Source organism: Narcine bancroftii, chromosome 7, assembly GCF_036971445.1.
Source record: "Narcine bancroftii isolate sNarBan1 chromosome 7, sNarBan1.hap1, whole genome shotgun sequence".
Classification (NCBI taxonomy): domain Eukaryota; kingdom Metazoa; phylum Chordata; class Chondrichthyes; order Torpediniformes; family Narcinidae; genus Narcine; species Narcine bancroftii.
Genome location: NC_091475.1, coordinates 10,908,302 through 10,934,927, shown reverse-complemented (window position 1 = coordinate 10,934,927; position 26,626 = coordinate 10,908,302). Strand labels below are relative to the sequence as shown.

Sequence of the window (26,626 nt, the reverse complement as noted above, 5' to 3'; positions counted from 1 at the left end):
ACAGCGGGAATAGTGCGAATAGTGAGAATCTTAAAAAATCCAGAATAATTAAAGGCCTCACCATTGGGAGGAGGACAAGAAAATGAGAGGTAATCCTTTAGTTTTCTTATTATCATTCATTCTTCCTTGGACTGTCATATCCTTAATCGTTTCTACATTTCAACATATCAGAAAGGTCTCTGTTTTGTTCTTTTCTTTCCCACTTTTTCTCCTTGACTCAATATTCAGAAAACTTGAAATCGAGCAGCAAGTTATTTCTTACCTTCATGTACATGGGACGTGGAACGAATCCGTTGTAAAATGGACACCATCTTGGGACTGCCAAGGTGAAAGAAAAGCAGAAAAAAGCTTCAAAGGCTGGCTTTCTTGCACTAAACATCATACGCAGATAAAAGATGTCTCAGAAGAAAGAAATAAAAACACACAGAAATGTTGGAGGAAATCGGCCTGTCTTGCAATATCCACAGGAGATAAAAAAGTATATTACAGGCATTTCAGGCCTGAGCGCTTCTTCAAGATGTAAACTAGAAACAGGAAGGCATCTAAATAAAGACTAAAAAATGGGCGGGGAAGATTAATAATTAGGATATGTTAAGAGAAAAGGTGAGAATTGATTTTAGCTCATTGACAGAAGACAATGAAAAGTGAAGAGAGAGAGAGCAAACTGGCAGGGGGCGGAGGGGGGGGGAAGCTGACAGGGGAAAGAAGAAAGGGGATATTTTAATGGAAACTGGAGCATGCCATGCAGTTGGAGGGTACCCAATTGGAAGATGATGAGTTGTTCCTCCATATTGGTGGTGACCTCAGTCTGGAAGTTAATGCAGTGCATGGGACCACGGGCAGACATGTGAGCAAAGGAACAGGATGGGAAACTGAAATGGGATGCCACTGGGAGATACACACTATTGCAGCGGACAGAGCCGAGGTACTCAACAAAGCCATCTCCCAGTCTGAACCCAGTCTCTCTAACGTAGAGGTGACCAAAGAAGAAAGTAAACCTGTAAAATCATTTACCAGGATAGTGATCTGTGATACTAACTTTCACTCATGCTTATCTGACACATTACCACTGACATACTTTTCTAGTCACATTTTTTGCTATCATGTTTTATTAGATTTTTGCATTCAAGTAACATTCATATCTTTCTGCCCTCAGCTAGAACCGTAAAACCATGTCCTATGATTCTAACTACAGCTGGAAATCAGAATGACTGAGAAGCAAGGAGGTGATGACTGCCCACCATATCCTTATTTTCTTTCTGGGCACTCTCCAGCCAGATGGCATGAACATCGACTTCTCTGCTTTCCATTAATCCTACTTGCCTTTTCTTCCCTCTGCCCCATTTCCTGCCTTTCCAGTTCTTTCACCTTCACAGCCCTGCCTTTCTACCCCCTCCCCCTCAGTGCTGCTGTCCCTTCCCTCCCTTCCCCACCTATCATCTCCTGCTCTGCCACACCCCTTCCCTCTCCCACTCTTTTATTCAGACACTCGCCGACATGTAGTCATAATTTGATGAAGGGCTCAACCCCGTAACGTCAGTTATGTATCTCTGCCTTTGCTACATAAAGGAAACTGTTTGATCTGCTGAGTCTCTTCAGCATCGTGTGTCTTTACCATGCCCACCATATCCCTCACAGATGGGAGGGTACCAATAGGAATGTTGCAAGGATAATTACTGAAATGCACAGGGAAAAAAAAATTAAAACAAAAAAACCTATTCAAATTTTTATTGAAAGCTCTTCCATTTCAATTTTTTTTCTTCCATCAAGTTTGTCCAGATCTGAGCATTTGCAAATGTTTCATTCCCCCATTATTGGCAATTTGCCCTTTAAGATGAAATAATTGTGAGGGTAAGAGGTAGGGGAGAAGTGCTAAAGATTCAGAAAAGACTGGACCTCTATCATCAAACTCAGCAAATTCAACTTTTTTAAAATTATCTGTAACTGCATGGAAAGTCTAGAAATGTGATAAACATGGAGGAGAAGCAGAAGGTGCTGCTAAACTTAACGCACATGTCTCCATCTGTGTCAGTGGCTTAGGAACACACTTTTGATAAGCCCATGAATTCCCCCTTTCTGATTGTATATCATATTCTTTTTAAAGATATTCCTAAAGTGAATGATTATGGAATTGAATATTTGCCTTTAATCCATTATACATTTGATATATTGTGCACTCCTCCAGGTTCACTGTTTTTTTTAATCTGTTCCATTCTTGTGTTTCCTTTTAATTGCTGGCTCTTCTCATTCATTTATCTCAGTGTCTGTTTCTTCTCCCTGTTTTCCTCTATCGTATGTGTGCATCCATCTTCTTTAGTGTTTCTATCTTTATTTTGTGGTGTCTCTGTCTTATGATTGCCTCATTTCTTACTCTGTCTGAAATCTGAATCTACTTCTTTCTGCTGCGTTTGTTTTATATATTTATTTGCTCTATCTTGTCATCTCGTGTCTGTGCCTCGCTTCTCTCTGGTGCTCAAAAATGCACACACACACACACAGACACACAGACACACAGACACACAGCACACAGACACACAGACACACACACACACACACACACACACACACACACACACACACACACAGATTTCAGATTTATTATCAGTGTACATACATGACATCACATACAACGCTGAGATTCCTTTTTCCTGCAGAATTCCACTAATTGGTTGTGCAAAAAATAACCGTACACAGCGTAAACATGTAAACAAAGAACCGTAAACAGATAACTAATGTAAACAAACTGAATGTGCAATACAGAGAGAACGAAAAGAAAATCAATAAAATGCCAAGTAAGAGTCCTTAAATGGGTCTCTGATTGAGTTTGTCGTTGAGGAGTCTGATGGTGGAGGGGTAGCAGCTGTTCCTGAACCTGGTGGTGCGAGTCTTGTGGCATCTAGACCTCTTTCCTGATGGCAACAGTGAGAACTGAGTGTGTCCTGGTTGGTGTGGGTCTTTAATGATTGTTCCTGCCCTCCGACAGCAGCATTCCCTGGAGATATTCTCAATAGTGGGGAGGATTTTGCCTGTAATGCCTTGGGCTATGTCCACTACCTTTTGGAGGGCATTGTTTTTAAGGGTATTGCTGTTCCCATACCAGACGGTGATGCAGCCAATCAGCATACTTTCAACCACACTTCTCTAGGAATTTGCCAGGGTTTCTGACATTACACTAAACCTCTGCAAACTCCTGAGGAAGGAGAGGCGCTGACATGCTTTCTTCATGATGCCATTGGTGTGTTGAGTCCAGGAAAGACCCTCGGAGATAGACTCCCAACACCTAAATTTGCTCACCCTCTCCATCTCTGATCTCCCAATGATTACTGGATTGGATACTTCTCGCCTTCCTTTCTTTCCGCTCATAATCAATGTCTTAAATACACCCAATGATCATTTCCACTGCTGCCTGTGGCAACAAGTTGCATAGACTAACGACCCTCTGGCTAAAGAATTTTCTCTGCATTTCTGTTTTAAATCAACCCCCTTTTATCCTGAAATTGTGGCCTCTTGTCCTAGACTCCCCTACCATGAGAAACCACTTTGTCACTCTCTCCAGGCCTTTCAGCATTTGAAATGTCTCTATGAGGTCCCCTTCATCCTTCTGTACTCCGAAGAGTACAGTCCAAGAATTGACAAACGTTCCTCATACGCTAACCCTTTCATTCCTAGTATCATTCTAGTAAATTTTCTCTTTAATGTCAGCACATCCTTTCTCAAATAAGGTGCCGAATACAATACACAGTACTCCAACTGAGGTCTCACCAGCGCATCATTATATCCCTGCTCTTGTATGCTATTCCTCTAGAAATGAATGCCAATATTGCATTTGCTTTCTTCCCTGCAGCCTCAACCTGGAGGTTATCCTATGGGTATCCTGCATGAGGATTCCTAAGTCCCTTTGAACCTCTGAATTTTCTCCCCATCTACATAATAATGTGCCCATCTATTTCTTATACCAAAGTGTATGACTTTGCACTTCCCAAAACTATATTTCATCTGCCATTTCTTTGCACATTCTCCTCATCTATTCAAGTCTCTCTGAAGCCGTTCGGTGTCCTCAACACCACCATCTCTACCACCTATTTTAGTACCATTCACAAATTTAGCCATGAAGCTATTCCATTATCCAAATCATTTATGTACAATTTTTAAAAATCTATATAATGAATTTTTCAATGTATTCAAATATACTTGCTCCCCACTGTAATGCTTTATTTTAACCAGGCTAACTCTGAATTTCTACAGTACAAATCACTGATAGAGACAAATAATATAAAAATACAAATTTAAATAACAAAGAAGCAATAGAACCAGAGAACATTACAGCACAGTAATAGCCCCTTCAGCTCTTCTAGTTTGTGCCGAACCAGTTTTATGCCCATTCCCACTGACCTGCACCCAGTCCATAGCACTCCATACCTCTCCCAACTATGTATCTATCCAAATTCTTCATAAATGTTAAAAATGAACCTGCATTCGCCATTTCAGCTGGCAACTCATTCTACATCCCCACCACTCTCTGGGTGAAGTAGTTGTCCCTCATGTCCCCCCTAAACTTTTCTCCTTTTGTCCCTTGGTTTGTATCTCATCTAACCTCAGTGGAAAAAAAGCCTGCCTACATTTAATTTGTCTATCCCCCTCATAATTTTAAATACCTCTATCAAATCTCCCCTCATTCTTCTACATTCCAGGAATAAAATCCTAACCTGTTTAACCTTTCCCTGTAACTCAGTTCCTGAAGTCCCAGCAACAGTACATTTTCTCTGCACTCTTTCTATCTTATTGATATCTTTCCTGTAGTTAGGTGACCAAAAACTGCACACAATGCTCCAAATTTGGCCCTACCAATTACTTATGCAACTTTACCATAACATCCCAACTCCTAAACTACTTTAATTTATGAAGGCCACAATGCCAAAAGCTCTCTTTTCAACTCTATCCTCCTTTGATGCCACTTTCAGGGAATTATGTATCTGTATTCCCAGATCCTCGGTTCTACCGCACTCCTCAGTGCCCTACCATTTACCATGTATGTCCTACCTTGGTTTGTTGCCCTTTCAAAATGCAACACCTCAGACATGTCTGCAATAAATTCCATCTGCCATTTTTTAGCCCATTTTTCCATCTGGTCCAGATCCCTCTGCAAACTTTGAAAACCTTCTTCACTGTCCACAATGTCTCCAATCTTCGTGTCATCTGCTAATTTGCTGATCTAATTTACTACATTATCATTCAGATTATTGATATAGTTGATAAGCTATAATGGTCCTAGCACCAATCCCTGAGGCACACCACAGTCACAGGCTTCCAATCTGAGAAGCAATCATCCACCACCATTCTCTGACTTCTCCTGACCATCCATTGTTGAATACAGTTTACTACTTCACCATGAATACTGAGTGTCTAAACCTTCCTGACTAAACTCCCATGTAGATCTTGACAAAGGCCTCACTAAAGTCCATATCAATGACATCCACAGCCTTTTCTTTGTCAACTTTCCTGGTAACCTCCTGAAAAACTCTGCAAGATTGGTTAAACATGACTTACCATGCACAAAGCAATGTTGACTGTCCCTAATCAGTCCCTGTCTATCCAAATAATTGTATAACCGATCTCTTATTTATCACTTATCCAATAATTTACCTATTATTGACATCAGGCTCGCTGGCTTATAATTTACAGTGTTATTTTTGGAGCCTTTTTTAAACAACAGAACAATGTGAGTGATGTACCATCAATAATACACAAAAGGATGAGTCGTGAAACAATCAGGCTTTTAATAGCTAAGGACCGAAACATTATCAAACAACCATCCACATCCTTGACTGATCAGAGCAAAAGGAAAGGGGAAGCCTGAAAGGGGCTATGGGTAGGATCGGTCTTGGGAGGCATGTCCAGTTGACAGCAGCCAATCAGGTGCAACAGTGGTTTACCACAGTGAGCTACCCTCCAATATTCCAAGCCCACACCCATAGCTAAGGACAATTTAAATATTTCTGCCAAAGCCCCTGCAATTTCTGCACTAGCCTCCCTCAAGGTTTGAGGAAATACCTTGACAAGCCCTAGAGATTTATCCAAACTTATTTGCATTAAGACAGTAAGCATTTCCTCCTCTTTAATCTCAAAATGTTTTATAATCTCGCTGGTTGTTTTCCTTACTTGCCATGACTCTGTGCCTGTCTCCCAAGTGAATACTGATGAAAAAAGTCCATTTAACAACTTCCCCATCTCTTTTGGCTCCATACATAGCCAACTACTCTGATCTTTGAAGGGACCAATGTTGAACCTTACTCTCTTGCTCTTAATATACCTGTAGAAGCCCTGAGGATTTTCCTTCACATTATCTGCCAAAGCAACCTCATGTCTCCTTTTAGCGTTCCTGATTTCTTTCTTGAGGTTTTTCTTGACGTTTCTATGCTCCTGAAGTACCTCATTTATTCCATGTTGCTTATACCTGCTCAACACCTCTCTCTTCTTCCGAACCAGATCCCCAATATCACTTGAAAACCAAGGTTCTTATGCCTGCCATCTTTCCCTTTAATCCTGACAGAAACATACAAACTCTGTACTTTCCAAAGTTCACCTTTTAAGGTCTTCCACTTACCTTGCACATCCTTGCCTGCAAACAACTTATCCCAATCCACGCATTTCAGATCCTTTCACATTTCTACAAAATTGGCCTTTCTCCAATTTAGAATTTCAACCTGAGGCCCAGACCTATCCTTCTCCATAATTAACTTGAAACTAATGGCATTATGATCACTTGACCCAAAATGTTCCCCTACACATACTTCAGTCACCTGTCCTGTCTAATTCTCTAATAGGAGATCCAGTATTGCATTCTCTCTAGTTGGTACTTTTATATATTGATTTAGAGAACTTCATTGAACACAATGGACAAACTCCAAGCCGTCCAGCCCTTTTACAGAATGGGAGTAAACAATAGTTCAGTAAACAACTTTTTTTAAATCACTGAAACTGATGTCATAAACATTTTTAACCCTTGTAATAAGTTAAGTATTTGTCTCTAGAGGAACATCTTACTATTGGAAAATTGCTCATGAAGTAAAGATGAAGGTACTTTCATGAGTTATTAAATTCTGCTGAAATATATTGTTACCTGGAGGGTCATCTTACTGGTTGGTTTGGAAAAGAGGTCAAAGGTCACTCCTCCCCCACCCCATGTCATTAAATGTCTGACCTGACCACAGCCGATACCACCTTACGATGATCACCTAAACTCACTTTACAATTAGTAACCTGGAGTTGCATGAACCAGTAACTGGGGCAGCCCCCAGCTGCTGGGTATAAAACATGGCCCTATTGTCTAGCTACTCTCTTTGTACTTTCTCCTCTTGCTGATGTAACTACCCAAGCTGTTCCAGGCTGAGGATTGTAAGCAGGGATAGAGAACAAACTCATTCTGTGTTGTGTAGATGGGTAGGAGCTCTCTCTCGTATGCACCTCAAAGGAAACCATCGTGGGTCGTCTAATCTAATATTTACCTAGCTTCTTTAAGTTGAGTGCTGCCCCTGCTTGCCAGGGAAAAGGTGGCAGGTATTGTTTGTTTTAACCCTCTGGAGTTGTTGCTATTTGTAATTATTTTTTTTTTATCTAGCAAAATTAGTTTGCGTGCAAATGTGCATGTCTCCTGTTATGTATTTGTTCCCGTTCTAAATAAAGTTCGTGTCCAGGGCTATCACTCTTTCAATCCTTTGAACTTGTTCCCCACATTTTAAAGCAAAAGTGTGATCTATATGTTGACTGAAGATCCCTTATCTGACACAATTTAAGGAAAATTTACTACTGGGAAAATGTAGTTAAAACTGCTTTAGCTGAGAGTGGGAGAGTGTTACTTCTGTTAGTTCTTTTTATGAACTACATATGGATCTTCCCAGATTAATTCAGAAATTAAATATGTTGTGAAAACACTTCAATTTCACATCTTTAAGATTCAAGATTCCTTTACTGCCAAATACACAAGATACACAAAATTTGTTTTCCTTTCATTGCCTTAGAAATTCTCCAAAGAGGCACCGCTACTCCAATGTCCAATATCAGATCAGCTCAATCACAGTGTGTAATGGGGACACCAATACCTTGAACGTAAAGCCTTGCAAAAAGTCATTGTCACAGCCCAGGCCATCACAGTCAAAACCCTCCCCACCATCAAGAACATGTATAGGCAACGCTGCCATTGGAGAGCAGCGGTAATCATCAAGGATTCGCATCACCCTGCACACGCTCTGTTCTCGTGAGGAAAGACACCACAAGACTCATACCACCAGGATCAGGAACAGCTGCTACTCCTCCACCATCTGATACCTCAACGACAAATTCAATCAAGGGCTCATTTAAGGACTCTTACTTTTGCACTTTATTAATTTTTATTCTCTCTGTCTTGCACAGTTTGTTTACATTTCTTTATTTGTTTGAATACAGTTTTTTTTTGCATTGCCAATAGGTGGTAATACTGACTCGCCCATAAGAAAAAGAGTCTCAGGGTTGTATTTGATGTCATGAATGACAATAAATCTGAATTCTGAAATCTAAGACTAGAAAGAGAAGCAAAAGAGAGTGCCCTCAAAAGCAGTGAGTGGCTATGGATCCCGCCTCCTCCTCCAATCCCGTAACTTTTGCATGATTTCCTGTTCATTTCAGGAGTGAACCAAGCTCAAAACATCCAAGTCACCTTCCTTGGTCCCTGGTTCTGAACCCTTGATGCAATTAACGAGCTCTAGTGTCCCAGCCCCATCAAGAGCCCTGCACCCTCATGAATCATGGTCCCGATGCTTGGATCCCATTAGCTGATTGCCTTCAACCTACAGAATGGTGTGAAATCTATGGACAATCAAGCTCCTCGCTGGTCCACTGCTGTTGTTTCCTTGCCTGCAGGATCCTCTTCCATGTTTCCCCTTGTCGGTGTGCGGTGGGGAATGGGGGGTTGTGTGGGTGGATGGTGAAGGGGTGTGTTCTTCTAATCTGGAATTCTGTGCTGGTCCACACGCCTTTGGAGTCCACTACCCTCAACAACTGGGATGATGGGCATGGGAGCCACTAACTTGTACGCAGACCTCCATGGGGCTTTGATGTAACAAAGAATGTTACTAGCACCAATCTACGGGCAGTTTAAACCTGATAAAGGTTGCTGAGCAGAGCCCTGCACAGCAATGCCAAAAGACATGTCTCTGCTCCTCTCTCCTCGCAGGTCCGCACCAATGGCAACACTGCCGTTATAAAGACTGCAACAGCGCTGCCGTCTTGATTATCAATAATTATTGATGGCTCCTTATTAAATTCATGGGACATCCCAAAGCATTTCACCTTCAGTGAATTGCAATCCTGTTATCAAATGCTCTTCAAAACAGCAGTTAATTTCCAGAAGGAAATATTCACAACAGAAAATAATTAATTTAAGTACTTACTCCAAAATGTTAATTTGATAAATGTGAATGGTGGCAACTTTGTCAAAAAATATTTGGAAAAACACTACTATTCGATGATAAAATGCTGACTAGATCAAGGGACATTAAACTCAGCTTTGCGGTGTGTAGTACAAATAAAAGCTCTCATGACTGGAGGAAGAACAAACGCTTTTATTAGCTTATAACTGAGGGTAGGGCCTCACAGTAGTCTTCAGAAGGGTTCTGGGTTTAGGCGGGAAACCGGGGTTATATGTGAGCAGATGGGGACGGAGCTGTGAGGCAGAGCTAGCCATCTGCACAACACACTACCAGTGAATCCTAGTTCACTGCACAGTAGGTGGCGGTTGTGGGGTGTTAATCTGCCAATTGTGGATTAGCTGCTGGTTATACACATTGTTCAGTTTTCCTTTCCAACGATTTCGACACCTTATTAGTCTGTCTGCCTCCAGATCACAGACTACTGTTATCCCCACTGGCTTGTTTTCTGATTGTGGAGCATGACCTAGTACTGAGCTAGTTTAAAAATACCATAACATGGAAAAACATTGCAACGTCAATAGTACAAAGAAATGTTTCTGCTGAGGCTATGTAATTCCTTCATGAAAATAGCGTTGGTCAAAATAACACAGGCACGTGGCTATTGGTTTATTTTGCTTACTGATTCAAACAACCAAAATTCAATCCATTTCTTTCTAAAAATTGTTACAGCTTTCTGATCATTATCCCAAATGATAAGCCCAGCTCGACAATTATGTTATTCCCTTGTTAAAATGTCACTTATACTTTCTAGTTAGAAAATGCAGATGTTGGGATTGTTGTGCAATACACAACCCAAGGCCCAAAACGTTAATTGCCTTTTACTTCCTCTTGATGCTACATGACCTGTTGAGTTTCTTCAGAAATTTTGTGTATTGCACTTGGACTATCTTTCTATTTAAATTTACCTTTTTAATAAATTTTAGCCATACAGCACAGTAACAGGCCTTTTCAGCCCATGTGCCCATGCTGCCCATTTACACCCAATTAACCTATACCTCTGGCATATTTTGATGGTGGGAGGACACTGGAGACCCCAGAGAAAACTCACACAGAACGAATAAACTCCTTACACCCAGCGCAAGAATCGAATCCTGGTCCCAGCCACTGGAACTGTGTCAGTGGTGCACTAACCGCAATACTATCCGTGCTGCCCAACATTATCCTGTGTCTAAGAACTCTCTTAGAACTACATGGCTTATTGTGAATATCTTAAAACAACCTTTATCCCTCTCTTGGTCAGAATGTCAAGAGTCACGGAACTCTCATTGCTTTATTAGCCCTCTAATTTCAAGAATTGTGTCCACAGTGTTTTCTTCATCTCAAATGTTCTTGAACCTGTCTCCATCAGAGGATCACAACTGAACTCCTCTAATACAAATGCACCACTGCCAAAAGTAGTATTATTACATGGATGGGTAAGATCTACATCTTCTCCATGAGCGTCAGTGTTTAATAGCATTTCCACTAAAACTACAAATAGAGGGAGTAATATAGATGGGTACTTGATGGACAGCATGGATAAGGTAGACCTATGGGTCTGCTTCTGTGGTCTGTAACTCTATGACTCCACTTTTCTGCCTTTGTATTGAACATTTTCTTCTCTTCTGCCTTTACTCTGACATTATCCTTTTGCACATTTAATTTCATTTCTAATTTCTCTCTCTATTGATCAGTCTGCCTGATTCCCATGATGCACTGCTCAGTATTCCCATTGCTCATTAGTCAGTATTATTGGCCCATGCAGCAGTTTGATTTCATGTGCCTTCAATGTGCTTTGCATGCTCCAAATAATTTCTTTAAAATGCAAAAGAAGAAGTGACATAAGATTGATATTTTGAGCAATCCAATACGGAGTTATTGAATACTATTTTAATAGTATAGGGTTGGTTGGAAACAAGGAGCCCTTGTCTTCATTGAATGTTTTGGTTTTTTTCTGGAAACTCTCATTCCTCGACCACAAAAACAGAACACAATAGGGGGAGGAATCAGGTAGAAAGTGCTCAAAGTTCATAGGACCAACAGAGAGAAGAATTGAGTTAATATTTCAGGTTGATTACACTAAATAACAATTTTTTGAACATTTGCTTCCTGATTTAAAAAAATTGGGGATTATGATAGATAACGTCAAGCTGAACACAAATATAATTTCAGATTTCACATAGGAAGTTGGAGAAACATTAAATTATCTTATTGAATTTACCATTAAGCGTATACTTGCCACCAATGTTACAGAATGAATCACAGCTGTTGCAACATTGATGAGACCTTTCTACTGTATTGAATCTTCCTGAAGATAATAAATGCTATTGTTAAGTACACTCACTGTGTTATTGCCTGAAGAACTTATGCATCAATGTGCATTCATTCTATATCAATCTAATGCACAGTGTCTGTATATGTGAGCTGCTTTTATAGCTTGTCTGCATTTATCCTGATTAAGCATGCCCAGGCCTAAGACAACATTTGCATAGCGCCTGCACTGTGGATGCCCAGGCATGCTTGGACTGACATAGTAAAAACACAGAAATGCTGGAGGATCTCAGCGAGTCCAAAAAATCAAAAGTATATTGCTGACATTAAGCCTTTCTTCAAGGAATAAGACTGACCAAAGCAGCTTGCTTTGTGGGCAATATACCTGCAGACTTAAAATATGACAGGAAATCACAAAATAGGTTATATCTAAAAAACAGTACGTGATAGGAAATTTTTAAGATGGCTTTTGCGATCAGCAGCCCAAAATCCTAAACATACACCCAAAAGTGTCGAGGAAGCGAATCTGTTATCAGTTCTGATGAAAACTTAACTTTTTGAAGCACTGACTAAATTATATTGTTTCAACAAGAACTGCTGGCATTCAGCTACTCCCAAATAAGTAAATCCCAGGTATGTTTTGTATGTCTAGATCTTAATATCCCTTATTGCACGCCTGAAACTTGCTGCCTAGACTCTGCGGGGTAGCCAAGTGAGTGATGGCATCTTCTGGGTTATCAAGTAGGAGCCCTCCTTCCTCAATTTTTCGCCGGTAGATTCATGACACCTCTGGTGGGTTCTGCTGTGAATTCCAGCATTCCCAGGCTCACCCGCTAGATGCTCTTCACTCACTTGGAGGACAAGATGGAATCCTTTCTCCTCATCCAGAGCCACTGACTTCCCTTTTTAGCAGCTCTGGAGAGATCTTTGACTGCTTGTCGGTATATCTTTTCTCGCACTCCCAACTCTGGGAGTAGCTTTGATGTCAATGTGGCTACAAATCTTCTGCAGCCTACCTTAACTGGTCAGACCCTTGCCTTCCAGCAGTTTACTAATGAGAGTCATCGTGTCAGGGATATGCTGAGCACATCTGTCACTCCATTGTATCTCTGAACTCGACTTGGAGTACAGCAGGAGAGTCCAGTGGTGCAGGGGTTCTCCGGTATAAAGCTGTTGTAAGCCCCTCCCCACTCATACATCCTCTGGTTCTGACAAAGGAATGATTTCAACATTCAGAAGACCAAGGTTTATTCTCTGATACTCGCAGATTACACAATGAAAATTTTGCATCCTGAACACTTTTGGGTGTATTTTATGGATTTTGGCTGCTGATCACAAAAATCACTTTAAATTTTCCTATCACATACCTTATTTTAGATATAATCTATTTTTATAATTTTGTATCATATTTTAAGTCTACTTCAAGCATAAAAAACCAGGAAGTGCAAAATATCATTGAAAATTCATTGTCTGCATTCACGCTTGGACTTCTTCCCTGCTGATCTTGGTGCAGTCAGTGACAAATATGGTGAAAGATTTCACCAGGACACTTCAGTGATGTTTCTTATATTATTATAATTTTTAAAAAAACTTGGGTTCTTTTATAACAACTATACTTTATTAGCTAAAGCACTCACAACCTCGTGGAGGCATCCATTTTGAATCTACTCCTAGCTGCAACAACCCATCTCTGACTCCCTCTAGTGGTCAGAATGATCACAAGCACTCTATTATATATAACCACTTAACAATTACAGCATAGAAACAGGCCAGTTTGGCCCTTCTAGTCCATGCCAAACACATTCTCTCACCTAGTCTCATTGACCCGTACCCAGCCCATAGCACTCCACTCTTCTCTGATCCATATACCTATTCAATTTTTCCTAAAATATTAAAATCAAACCCATAACTACCACTTCGGCCAGAAGCTCATTCCATACTTCCACCACCCTCTGAAATTCCCATCATATTTCCCCTAAACTTTTCCCGCTTCAATTTCAATCCATGTCCTCTTGTTTGAATTTACCCCACTCTCAATGGGAAAAGCCTGTCCTCATTGACTCTATCTGTCCCCCTCATAATTTTAAATGCCTCTAATCAAATCACTCCTCAATCTTCTACGCTCCAGAGAATAAAGTCCCCGCCTGCTCAAGCTTTCCCTGTAATTCAAACCCTGAAACCCAGGCAACATTCTTGTAAATCTCCTCTGCACCTTCTCTATTCTGTTTATAACCTCTGCGATCATGGAAAAATGGGAAAACGGTATCAGCGCAACTGGAATCCGACTATTGTTGGACTCTGACATAAGAGGCATCAGATACTACATACAAATGAAAATCAGCATCAAAACATTTTTAAGTCAGACGAACTAATGCAATGTGTCAGCATTATTTTATGATTAAACATGCAAAATTCAGTAAAAGTTCAAGTTTCTCCAACTTCCTACTTGATACTGCAAATCATCTTTGTGTTCAGCTGGACTTGTCTAACATAATCCACAATTTTATTTTCAGGAAGCAAATTTTTGGAAAAAAAATTGTTGAGCTGTGTTAGTAATACCTTTATCTGATGTGTTAAAGAAGAGTACAGACCCAAAACGTTGACCATTCTTTTTGCCCTGCCGGTGCTGCTCAATCCATGGAGTTCCTTCAGCAGATTGCCTTTTGCTCGCAGTTCCAGCATCTACAGCCTCTTGTAAATCACTGTAAATGAAATGAAACCGTTATTGTAGGACCTGGGTCTATTTCATGTTTTGTTTTATTTGAAATAAAGTTTCATTCAATTGATATATTTTGAAACAAATATTAATTTTAGTTATTTGTACAAAATGCAGCTGAGGTAATAAAGGAGTTAATTTGGTCAGAAAAGAAAACATCTCAACACATTGGCAAACATACAGGGAAAATATTAACCAAATTCAAATCAACTGGTTGTGCCAGTTCCTAGGTCTGTTTCATCACCAGTTCTGGCTAATGTAAAAACAAACAACATGGCCACAACCCCCACCATTTCCGTTTCCAAAAGTTATTTTATTGAGTTTCCAACTGCATTGCTGCCCACTCGATTTTCATTGGACCAACAACAATTTTATGAAGATCTGTGAATTCCTTTGTTTCCATTCGTGAATACAGATGGAAAGGGTTGACTGCTTCTCCAGAGCAACACTCTCTTCCTGTTTCCTGCAACTTTGCGGAGCTGAAGCCATGACTCATGGCATCATCTCTCCCTTTCCCAGGACCTCATTTCCATGAAAGCCCTTGGCTCTTTTTTGGCTTTTCTTTCGTCTCACACTGTATGTTAAAACCTATGATGGGGTCACTTCTTCTTGAAGCCTTTTTGTTAGCTGACCACTCCTCAATTGTTGCAGTTCAATACTTTTAACTTCTCATTAAAACTCTGCCCAAGTGGAATTCTTCCTGTATTTTAAATTCAGCACAGCATATTGAATATATTTCCGGCAGCAGGAGGTTCTGATAATTCTAAATCAAAATAAACATGCCTTAACATTATCCTCATACCTAGTTATTTAGCAGCCTGAGGTACTTTGCAGCTGTATTCACTCAGAGTGAAGAAATGTATTTGCACCGGTCGGCATCCATGAATTAAAATAGTGATAACTTTTTCATCCTTTGACAGATGAGTGTGGGTTCATCCATTATACAAAACGATAAAGAAGCATGACTTAATTAGCTAACCAGACCCATGATATCCTGTCAGAATTTATGCATGCACACACTTATCAAGAACTCTAGACAGCAGACGTCAGACATAATTACCTGAGGCAACAAAGCATCACAAACAACGACAGCTGAATATCAAATGTATGTAACACTAAATAATATCTTTGTATGCCAGTCACGCCACTTAAGCACTGATCTAAAATAAACATCAATGAAGAATAATGTTTTTGAGCTCATCTAATAAGCCTTTTGCTTTTCCTGATGAATAATTATGTGACAGCAATTTAGTTACCAGTACACTGACATCTGTCATAAGTGACACCCCTTAAACCGTTGTGTCACAAAACTGAGGGTCTGAAGCAGTTGTTTTTTTTAGAAATGCAATTCTCTATTTTTTTTAGTGTGTGAAAGTCGTACATAATTTGATACATGAATATTTAGAAACTTGCTTGAAGAAAACAGTAAATAACATCGAAAGGCATTAAAAGATCAGCCATATTGAAAAGTTATTGGTGATCCTGCTTCATCTAATCTAATACTTAGTGTATATTAGTGGCATATATTTGAAAGCACTCAGAGAAGGGAGGCAAACATATCTAGTGTTTTTTTTTTAACCTTTCTTTGAGGATAGATCTGGATTGGAGCATGTGATACACTCAGGTTAACTTTTTTGAATGTTTGCATCTCGTATCTTGATTGATTTATCCTCATGATATCAAAATAGACATTTTCATTATTTTATTCTAAATTTATTCAATAAATTCTACATGTAATGTGATACCATGGCCAAAATTGGAAATAAAAACAGAATATGGTGGAAATTTTCAACAGGCCACTCAGCATCTGCGGAGTGAAAAACAGAATTTTAACAATGGAAAATCATCGATTGATGGTGAACCACCCATGCAGCATGTCCTACCTTGCTCCAGCTTCAGTGGTTTGATTGATACTAGCTCCCAGCTGACTATCAAAGGTAAAGGTAAAGGTTCCATAATTGTCACTTAATACTATATTTAGAATGTAACATACATGAAATTCTTTAATTTTGTCTACCGCAAGGAAGTTAGAGTGTTGCCATATTGTCCAGAGCCTCTCACAGAAATGAGGCACCAGCGAGGAACAAACGCAACCCCTGGTTCATACCCAGTATATAACAGCAAATCACTTTTCCATGTGTACCCACAATAGCTTTGATGGTCAGTGACGCCCTGCCACTAAACTAGTCACCTGTCAAAGTCAGTGCTTCTAAAGTGCCCCATTCCTACAGAATTACACTAGAGATGGAGTCTAAATGGTTCTGTTCAAGTAAGGCAAACTCACAGCCCACCTCACAGACAAGTACACTTCATTTTTGAAAAAGGCAGAGTTCTCTCCTTTAGTTGTGTGAAATTTAAGTTAATCAAAGTCATTTATAATTCAGTGAACATAATTTTACCTATTGTGCCATGGTTCAATAGAATCCTTGAAATACTTTATTTATTCTCAAGCTTTGGTTATGTCCTGTCCTGAATTGCTCGAGGAGAGATGCTGATGAACCTTTTAACTTGATTTCTTACAATCCATCTGGTGAAGATGCTCCCACAGTAATGTTAGTTTTGAGCCATCAAAGGGATGGTGGTATATTCAGTGGCAGGATGCTGTGTAACTTAGGAATAAACACAGATAATGGCCCCATCCAATCCCCTCCCTTCTGCTAATAATGGTTTATGCACATAGGTTTGCAAGGTCCTGCCAGGGCAAAAGATATTCAATGTACCTGGTAGGCACTGTTCCCTCTGAGCTGTGCATGTGTGCACATGCACACACGTTTTGCAACCAGCACACAAAGGAGATAAATGTGTGCACAAAAGTTAGTTACCTAAAATAATGTAGTATTTAATAATTATACTTATTGAAAATAATCTCTTAGTAAACTGTTTCTGTTAACTACTTAGTTAAACAAATAGTTAATCATGGTTAAAATATGTTAAAATTTTCTTGAAACAATTTCAAGTTTACATTTGCACAAGCATTCAGTGCACACACACTTTGGTTACAGGAAAAAATTGGCACAACTTAAGATTTTTGCACACACTGTCTACTAAAATGTAAAGGGAACATTACTTGTAGGCAGCACACTCTATCACAGTGAATGGAGGAAGTCAATGTTTACAGCTCTGAAACAAGAGTTGATCACTTTTACCCCCTTTCACACTGTTGATTACATGTGGGTTGAATCAGGTAATTTATCAGGTCCATACCCAGTAATTACACAGTGTGCAACATCCCAACCTGGCAATGTGAGTTAAATTCAACCAGGCTCTGATACTTGGTAGGGGCAAGTGTCAGTGCCCGGCCGAGTTAACTTAGTAATTGCCTTCTCGCGGTGTGAAAGCACAACGTGCTCTCTGTAGAGCATGTCGAAAGAACCAAAGACTTGTATTTCCAAACCAAGGCTTTTATTAACTAAAAGACTGGAGCATATCGCATGTAGGTCGACCAGTCCAGAATGACCTCTTCTGGCTCAGAGCAATCCTTTAAGACCTGCCAGTAGGTGTGGCTACACTCTCAGCCAATTACAGTCATCCTACACTACAATCTGTACATATACACATTGGTGATATCACACTCTCGCATTGTCACCTCTAAAATACAGTGTTGCCGATTAACCAAGTAAATCGTGGTGCAGTGGGAAAGGATCCCAAGTGCAGCATGCCCAGTAAGTTTTCCCACCACTTCCTAGAAGGGTTGGCAGTGTTAAAGGAGCTTGTGATTGAAGTATCCACACGTGTTTACAATAGCTAGTGTTTTACCATTTAAAGTTGCCTGAGAATGAATAGTACATTAATGACAACTGTTATTATGGCTAATCAGAGAAGCAGCAGGAAAACAATCAGAGTACATTCCCATTAGCCAGTAAGATCTTCACAATATTTAAGCTTAGGCAAGTAACATTCATGCCAAAGAAAGACCTGGACAATCATTATCCCTCAAAATAAAGAGTGAAATAACCTTCTCTTGATATTCAGCATAAAATAATTGCTAGGATCCTCATCACAAAAACATTCTCAGGGATTACCATAGACCAGAAATTTCAGTGGACCACCTACAAGGTACAGACCAGAAATATGAAAACTTAGTCTTCAATTGCCTGAACTCCATCAACATTTAAGAAGCTCAAAATCACCAAGGATAGAGCAGAGCAATCTATTGGGTCTTTGCCTTCTATTCTAAATGATTATTCCTGCCATCACCAGTGGATCTGCATCTGAAATAGATATCAGGTATTACATGTAATGAAGCATTTTGCCAAGGCTTCTTCAGCAACACCTCCCAAGCATGCAATTCCTCCCACTTTGAAACATATGGGAACCCCTGGATCTATACATTTCACTTCACGTCACACATTATTGGACTCAGAATTATATTGCTGTCCTTCATTGGCAATGGCTCTAAGTTCTGAAGTTCTCTACCCAACATCATTGAGGGAATACCTTTTCCAAATGCATTGCAACAATTCAAGAAGGTGGGTCACTGCCACTTTCTCCAAGATAATTATGGAAGGATACTAAATCCCAGTCATGCCCTCGATACTCACATCCCTCAATTATTTGATGATTTACAAGAATGTTGTATGGATTTCAGGGTTTGAACAAGAAGGAAAGGGACAGATAGAGTAAATGTGGCATTGAAAGTGGAGGAGATTCAAACAAGAGGACTTGGATTGAGGAAAAGTACAGGGGAAATATGAGGGGGAATTTCTTCACTCAGAGGGTGGTGAGAGTGTGAAATGAGCTTCCAGCCAAAGTGGTAGATTTTAATATTTAAGGAAAGAGAGGTATGAAAGGTTATGGGGTGGGTCATTGGGACTAGGTGGGAGAATGTCCTCAGCATGGACAAGAAGGACCAAACTGGCCTGTTTCTGTGCTGGAATTGCGATCTGGTAATAAAATAGAAAATAGGAAAAGAATGAATGATTCACAATGAGGGATACTGCTGGTACTGGAAAAGCGGGAGAAATGCACAAAATGGTCGAGGAACTCAACAGATCAGGCAGCATCCATGGGTTTTGACCTGAAATGTTGACTCTCTATTGCCTTCCATGGATGTTGCCTGATCTGCCGAATTTCTTCAGCATTTTGTGTGCAGCTCACAATGACTTACATTGGACCAACTTAATAAATGCAGCTTAAACTATTCCATTTGAGGAATCAGAATATGAAGCACAGATCCAAAGCTTTATATTAGAGAGGATATTGAGAGGTATCAATTTATATTTCTACACAAAGAAAAAAAGGTTCAAGTTCAGGAGAAAAATAATTAAAATACGACACCAAAATTTAATTCCCTCTAATGGAACTTCCTGGGATTATTCAATTCAAATTATATAACATTAAAATAATTTCAACAAGGTTAATGAATTCATTGAAAAAGATAGAGGCATTCAACAAGTATTTAGAGGATATCTTCTTTCCTTTGGTTCTACTGCTGATGTCATCATGATCTACATTCCAGTGCTGAAGAGTAACTCATTCAAGGTTATGACTTTAAGCTATTATAGATGTTCCAAACAAGAAAATTATTTTTTTTATATAACATGAGGTTACAAAAGAATTAGAGTTCAACTCTACTTAAATAATTGAATAAAAGCAAGTTATGGGTATATCAATGTTCCAGTTTGATTTTGATTTTTGTCACAAGACTGAAATGGCCCAACAAGTGGCATCTCCTCTAATTGGCCACAAGACATTGTCTATCCCATGACTTGTCTGCAGTTTTTGAAAGGATCCTAGATGTCATTTTTCTTTATCTGTTATTCATCTGTTGTCCAGCTCAGTGGCAACTTTCTGTTTTATTTAACACGACCTGTTAAACTAGTTCTGCTATATCAATAGCTGACTATTTATACTTCCCAGGTCCCTCTGCACCTGCACCCTCTTTGCACAGAAACGTGTCGCTTCTACAGTAAATTTGATCTGCCCATTTCACTGTTCTTGCTACATCCTACTGAAATCTGTTACGATCCTCCTTTTGTTTGTTGCATCTCTGAATCTTATGTCAGCTGCAGATTTTGAAATGATGACATGTGCACCCATCTAATTCATTAAACCATACTGAAAAAATGTATTGGTTTTAATACTGACCCCAAGGGAGCATTACTGCACACTTCCATCCAGTTTGAAAAAAATAATCATTCACCACTACTCTCTTCTTTCAGTCCCTTCCGTAATTTTGCATCAGTACTGTCAATGCCTTTGGAGTCCAACTTTGCTCGCAAATTTATTACACAATACTTTATCAAACACCTTTGAACATACAAATACCAACCATAACAGCTTTAATATGTCTCCCCGCCATTTCATCAAAGATCTCAATTAAATTAGATGCTGTCCCTCAATGGCTATCTGATATGATGACAGATTTAAATTTTCTAAGTTTATGGGGTGCTTTTATCAATTATTTTCATAATTTATAAGATCACTTGGATCTTGCTTTGTGAGTTTGTGGTTTCTTTTAATGGTCGTGAAATTATATGTACTTACCTGTTAACGTCAGAAGGGAAGGGGGTAGAACTTGTAGTTTAATAGTTACTTTTTTTATCTTTTTCAATTAGCCCATATATTGCAAATGTTTAAGTATTTGCTACTTTTTTTCAGTCTGACTGTTATTATATTCAATTTATATATAATCGTTTTATTTTTCTTGTATAACTGCTTTATTCTGAATATTCCTTTCTATATATAACCTTTAATTATGGCTCTTATATACTATTACTGCAAAATCCAATAAAAATATTGAAAAAGAAAATTAGAATAAAAAATATTAGCCTTTCTCAATTCTGTGTTGTCTAATTTGTGAGCCATGTTTTACCAAGTGCCAATTCATTTTGTCCTGGATTCCCAGCTCTTGTAAGTTCCCTTCCACAGACATTCAATCAATGGGCCCATGTCCGCTCTTCTTCATATTTACAATGTTGTCTATTTCTATATCTGAGGTAGATTCGAAAATTGTGACTAGAACCTTTGCAATTTCTGTTACAACTTCCCTCGGAAATCCATGTGAATTGATACTTTGAGTGCGATATTGGATCCACATCGAGAAAACTTTCAGTTCATTGCACTTGATAATGCTAATGGCCCCTTTTATGATGGATACATGGTAGGCTAAGGGACATTTTGTCCAAAATACTGAACAAATCAGTTACCCATGATATCGTGCACAACAATACATGCCTTTCTTAACCAAAGCTCACTGTGAGGTGCACAATGAAAAACAGATATATTTGATTCAGAGCTGATTGGGAGCTGAGGAGCTATGGTCATGTTGGAAAAAGATCAGATTAGAGGTTGGTAATGGGCAATTCATCAATACCAAAAATATGATTTACACTGTCAGGAAAAGATAGTTCAACTTCTGTCTAACTCATGAATGGATGAATATATCTTTAAACCTGTCAACCTAAATCTGAATGCTAGATCTTATATGTGAAACATGAAAGTCTGCAGATTATGTCAGATGATGTGATTGTAGTAAAAATTTTAAAAAGTGTTCAGCAGGTCTGCAGAATTTTGTGATTTACTTCAAAAATGCTGGAGGAACTCAATGGAGGTAAAGAAATATAATCCACGTTTCGAGCCTGAACCCTTAGTCAAGGTATGAGCAGAAAGCAGGAAGGCACCTGGATGAAAAAGCTAAGGGAGGAGGAGAACAGGCCATAATTGGACATGGATCGGAGGACAAGAGGAAAAGTGAGAACTGATCAGAGGAGTGGGGTAGCTCTTTGAATGCCAAGCTGGAGGAAAGGAGAACCCCTTCTCTTTCCCTAACACGATGTCTCCAATAATCATATTTTACCTGATGGCTTGTGCTCCTCCTCCTGTAGCTATTTTATTCAGTTGCCTGTCTGCTTTTTGCTGATATCTTGACAAAGGACTCAGGCCCAAAATGTTAGTTATATATTTTTACCTCCTATGGACACTGTGAGACCGGCTGAGTTCCTTCAGCATTTCTGTGCTTTCAGTAGAACTTGCATGTTTAAAACTTTAGAACGATGGGACAACCTCAAGTAATCAAAAGGGTGTCTTGTACTCTGTTTTGTTACTGTTCCTGATACGGATTTATTTTCACAGCTGCCATACTATAGTAACATCACCTCCCACGACAAGTAATGAAACTTGGTTTAATTGTTTTAACCACCATTGTACATCCCATAGAAGCAACTGAGGCCAGTAATGGATTGTTAAAACAACTTCCCCCTGAAAGCTTTGAGGATTAATCAATGTGAAACAGGAAAATGCAAAGCGCCCTTGCTCAATTGTGATGGTAAAAGGTTTTCAGGCTTAAAGACACCATATAGTTATTATCCCACAGTTGGCTGCCTATCAATAAAGATGCTGCAATATCGATATTCTTGTTGGGGCATTTTTATTTACATCCTAGCACTGAATAAAAATTCCTAACACTAGTTCAGGTATGCCGTGCCCTTTCCCTCAACTGTTTGCTGTGATTCTTTGTGCCTGATAAACCACTAAGCTTAATTATAATGATGTTGAGCGGTTCCACTTCCATCTGAGTGTGGCTTTGTGGTCAGCTGAGACCTGTCAGACCACCGCTGTGGTTCTTGTATGCTCAGCAGTGTAACCCAACTTTTGTATGTCTCTTGAACTGTACAGAGGATGTACCTCAGCACTTTACCGAAAGAACCGTATGATAGACTTATCCAAGAGTAAAAAGCTGTTTACGTTCCTGCATTTACCAGTTATTAATACAGTAAAACCCCTGTTATCAGGAATTAAAGAAACCTGCAACCTCAAGCGACAGGCAAAAAAAGAATCAAAGAAAATTTTAAAAATATATAAAATAAATGAAAATTTAAATAAAAGTTTAAAATTGTAAATGTTCTCTGAAGCAGCACACAAATCTTTGGTGAAGATGGGAGCAAATATTCAGCCAGTGGAGGGCCTTGCTCATGCTTTGTTCGTAGCAGCTGTTTGAATAAAGTTGTGTTTCACTAAAATGGTGTCACTTAGGATGAGGAGCTGGTTGATGCTGTTCACCATTGAGGTGACTCTCTTAAAGTGTCTCCTTATCCCGGCTAAGAAAGAGTCTTTACCTTTAGTAAATAATTAATTTCCTTATATGTGTAAGGCTTTATCTGTAAATGTGGTGGAAGTGCGGGGGTGGGGGGTCGTTATTGTCTATCATGATTATTGTTCGTCTTTTGGGGCGGCTCTTTGGAGGGGGAGGAACCTGCAGATGCAGCGACAGTTAAATGTTTTCAAAGAATGCATCTGAAAATAAAGTAAAATTCTTTAAGGTTTATATATTCATGCAAGTGAAGCGATGAGTCAGCCTAAGGAGGGAGATTGAAAACTTGGCTGAATGGTGCACCAACAACAACCTCTCACTCAATGTCACCAAAACCAAGGAGCTGATTGTTAACTTTAGGAAGGGAAAATCAGAGGTGCACTGACCAGTGATCATTATGGGATCAGAGGTGGCAAGGGTGAGCAAATTTAAGTTATTGGGAGTCACTATCTTGGATCTTTCCTGAACCCAACACATTAATGGCTCTGTGAAGAAAGCACGTCAGTACCTCTACCTACTCAGGAGTTTCCAGAGGTTGGTATGACATCAGAATCCCTGGCAAATTTCTCAAATATGTGGTAGATAGTATAGTAATCACAGTCTAGTATGGGGACACCAATGCCCCCATGAGAAAAGCACTGCAAAATGTAGTGGACACAGCCCAGGACATCACAGGTAAAACCTTCCCCACCATTGAGAACATATACAGGGATCACTGCTGTCGGAGAGGAGCAGAAATCATCAAGTATCGACACCACCCACCATATGCTGTTCTCGCTGCTGCCATCAAAGAAAAAGATGTATAGGTGTCACAAGACTCATACCACCAAGTTCAGGAACCTCTCCACCATCAGACTCCTCAATGATAAACTCAGGGACTCATTTAAGGACGGTTACTTTTGAAGGGTTTTTTTTCTCTCTGTATTGCAGTCAGTTTGTTTACATTTCACTATTTGTTTACATGTGTACGTTGTGTAGTTTTTCTCACACTACCAATAATTCTACCTTGCCCACAAGAAAAAGAACCTCAGGATTGTATGTGATGTCATGGATGTACTGACAATAAATCTGAAATCTGAATCCGTTCAGTTTTAGTACAGTATAGTAGTTTTGTCTTTTAAATTGTTTATTTTTAATGCAGGTGTATTAGCTAGGCATTGTCAGAGTGAGTCTCAAGCAAATGTAAAACTCGTTTTATGGTAGTTATAATCATTTAATTATAGCTGTGAATGTGCCTCGATTTTATGCCATTACTTTTTTTCACAATACTTCTTTTTGTACTTACTTTCAAACTTTACTTTAAAACAATTAATATTGAATCCTAGGTCATAGATTCAGAGCCATTGAATTATACACCAGTGAAATAGACCCTTCAGCCTAACTCATCGATGCTGGTCAGTTGCTTACCTGAACTAGATGCGCACCCCACTAAACCTTTCCTATCAACTCAGAAATATCAATGTGAGGTAGGAACATATGACCAGGGAGCAGAATATTTAGTCCTTAAGACATTCCACACCTTTCAGGCCAAATCTGCATCCAAACTCAGTCACCCTTAATACCCTCCTTTCTAAGAATCTCTTCATCTCAGCTCTGAAGCATTCAATTGATCTGACATCACCAGTTTCAGGTTTTAGGTTTTAAAACCTCATGTGGGAAGAAGAAGGGCTTTCTGACAACCCCCAAGTGATCTAATTCAAGTAATAAAATGGAAGAGATAGGAAGAATAATAGCTATTATTAAAGACATTACAGCAGGGTATTCAGAAAAGTTTGTGGCAATCAGACAAAGTTTACATGGTTTTGTGACAGGAAAATCATGTTTGATCAATTTATTGGAGTTCTTTGAAGAGGTAATGTGAGCTGTGGATAAAGGGGAACTGATGGATGTACTAAACTAAGATTTCTGGAAGGCATTTGATAAGATGCTACATCAAAGGTTATTGCAAAAACTAAAACCTCATGATGCTGGAAGATGGCTGGCTAACTGAAAACAGAGCAATCATTCAAGGGTCATAGTTATTAAGCCATACAGCATGGAGCAGGCACTTTGGCACAATTTGTCCATGTAGACCTGGTTACCATTCTGGTCTGGTCTTGAGTACATTTGGTCCATATCCTTCAAAACTCTTCTTATCCCATTCAACAGTCCAAATATATTCTGAACACCTTCATTGTACCTGTTTCTAGAGATTCCTATGTCCGCTCATTCCAGATACAGTTTACCCTCTGAGTTAAAGAATTGCCAATCAGGTCTTTATAATCTTGCCATTTTCACCCTAAACCTATGCTGTCTAGTTCTAGAATCTATTACCCTGGGGAAAAAGGACTGTGAGCATTCACTTTATTTATGCCCTTTTTCATACCTCTCTCAGCCTCCTACACTTGAGGAAATAAAGACTCCTCCTATCCAACCTCTCCCTGTAACTTAAGCCCTCAAGCCCCGGTAACACGCTGATAAATCTCTTCTGCATCTTTTCCAACTTAACGATACCCGCCCTATTGCAATGACTTGTACAGCTGTCTCAAGATATCCCAACTTTTGTATACAATGTAGCCCCGTATGTGAAATGCCTTTTTCATCACCCTGTCCATCTGAGCGGCCACTTTAATTACTGAATTTGCTAAATGATACCATGGTAGGTGGCAAAGTAAGTTGTGAAGAAAATGTATACAAGGATATAAAGGTATTGAGTAGTCAGAGATCTGGCAAATTATGTGTGTTCCATGAATATTGTCCAGTTTAGCAACAAATGATCTGAATGACAAGACATTGAACTCTGTTATGCAGAGGGATGCGAATATCTTGAGCATAGTATGTGGGAAGTCAGGGTTGAGATTAATCAGGTCAGTGACAATCTTACTAAATCTTAGACTTCAAGGACCAAGTAGCCTCATTCTCACTGACACCTTGTTCCTCAATACTTTCAAATACATTGGCTTTACCCTTAAACTGCTAGGCCCACTCTTCCAGTGAGGATACTGAAGGACCAAAGGAACTGCTTATCATCTTTGTACTGTATTTATGGAACTATTTATTTGTTTGTATATAAGAGGACTTGTCCTGCATATGTTTGTCTGGATCCATGTTGTCTGGCTTGGAGAAAGCACAGTTAGCCGTCAGTGCAATGCTGATACAGTGCTAGCAATCAGGATGGTTTTGAAT

The 26,626-nt window shown here is 39.4% G+C and overlaps 1 long non-coding RNA gene across 1 annotated transcript in view; it reads right to left on the bottom strand.

Moving 5' to 3' along the window:
- Positions 1-256: 256 nt before the first annotated feature.
- LOC138739772 (uncharacterized) overlaps positions 257-26,626 on the bottom strand; it is a 126,867-nt gene continuing 100,497 nt past the window's right edge. Inside the window, exons 2-3 of the long non-coding RNA XR_011342407.1 lie at positions 14,306-14,416; positions 257-318 (exon numbers count right to left, since the gene is read on the bottom strand). This is a non-coding gene — a long non-coding RNA (uncharacterized lncRNA). The remainder of the gene's footprint in view (positions 319-14,305; positions 14,417-26,626) is intronic.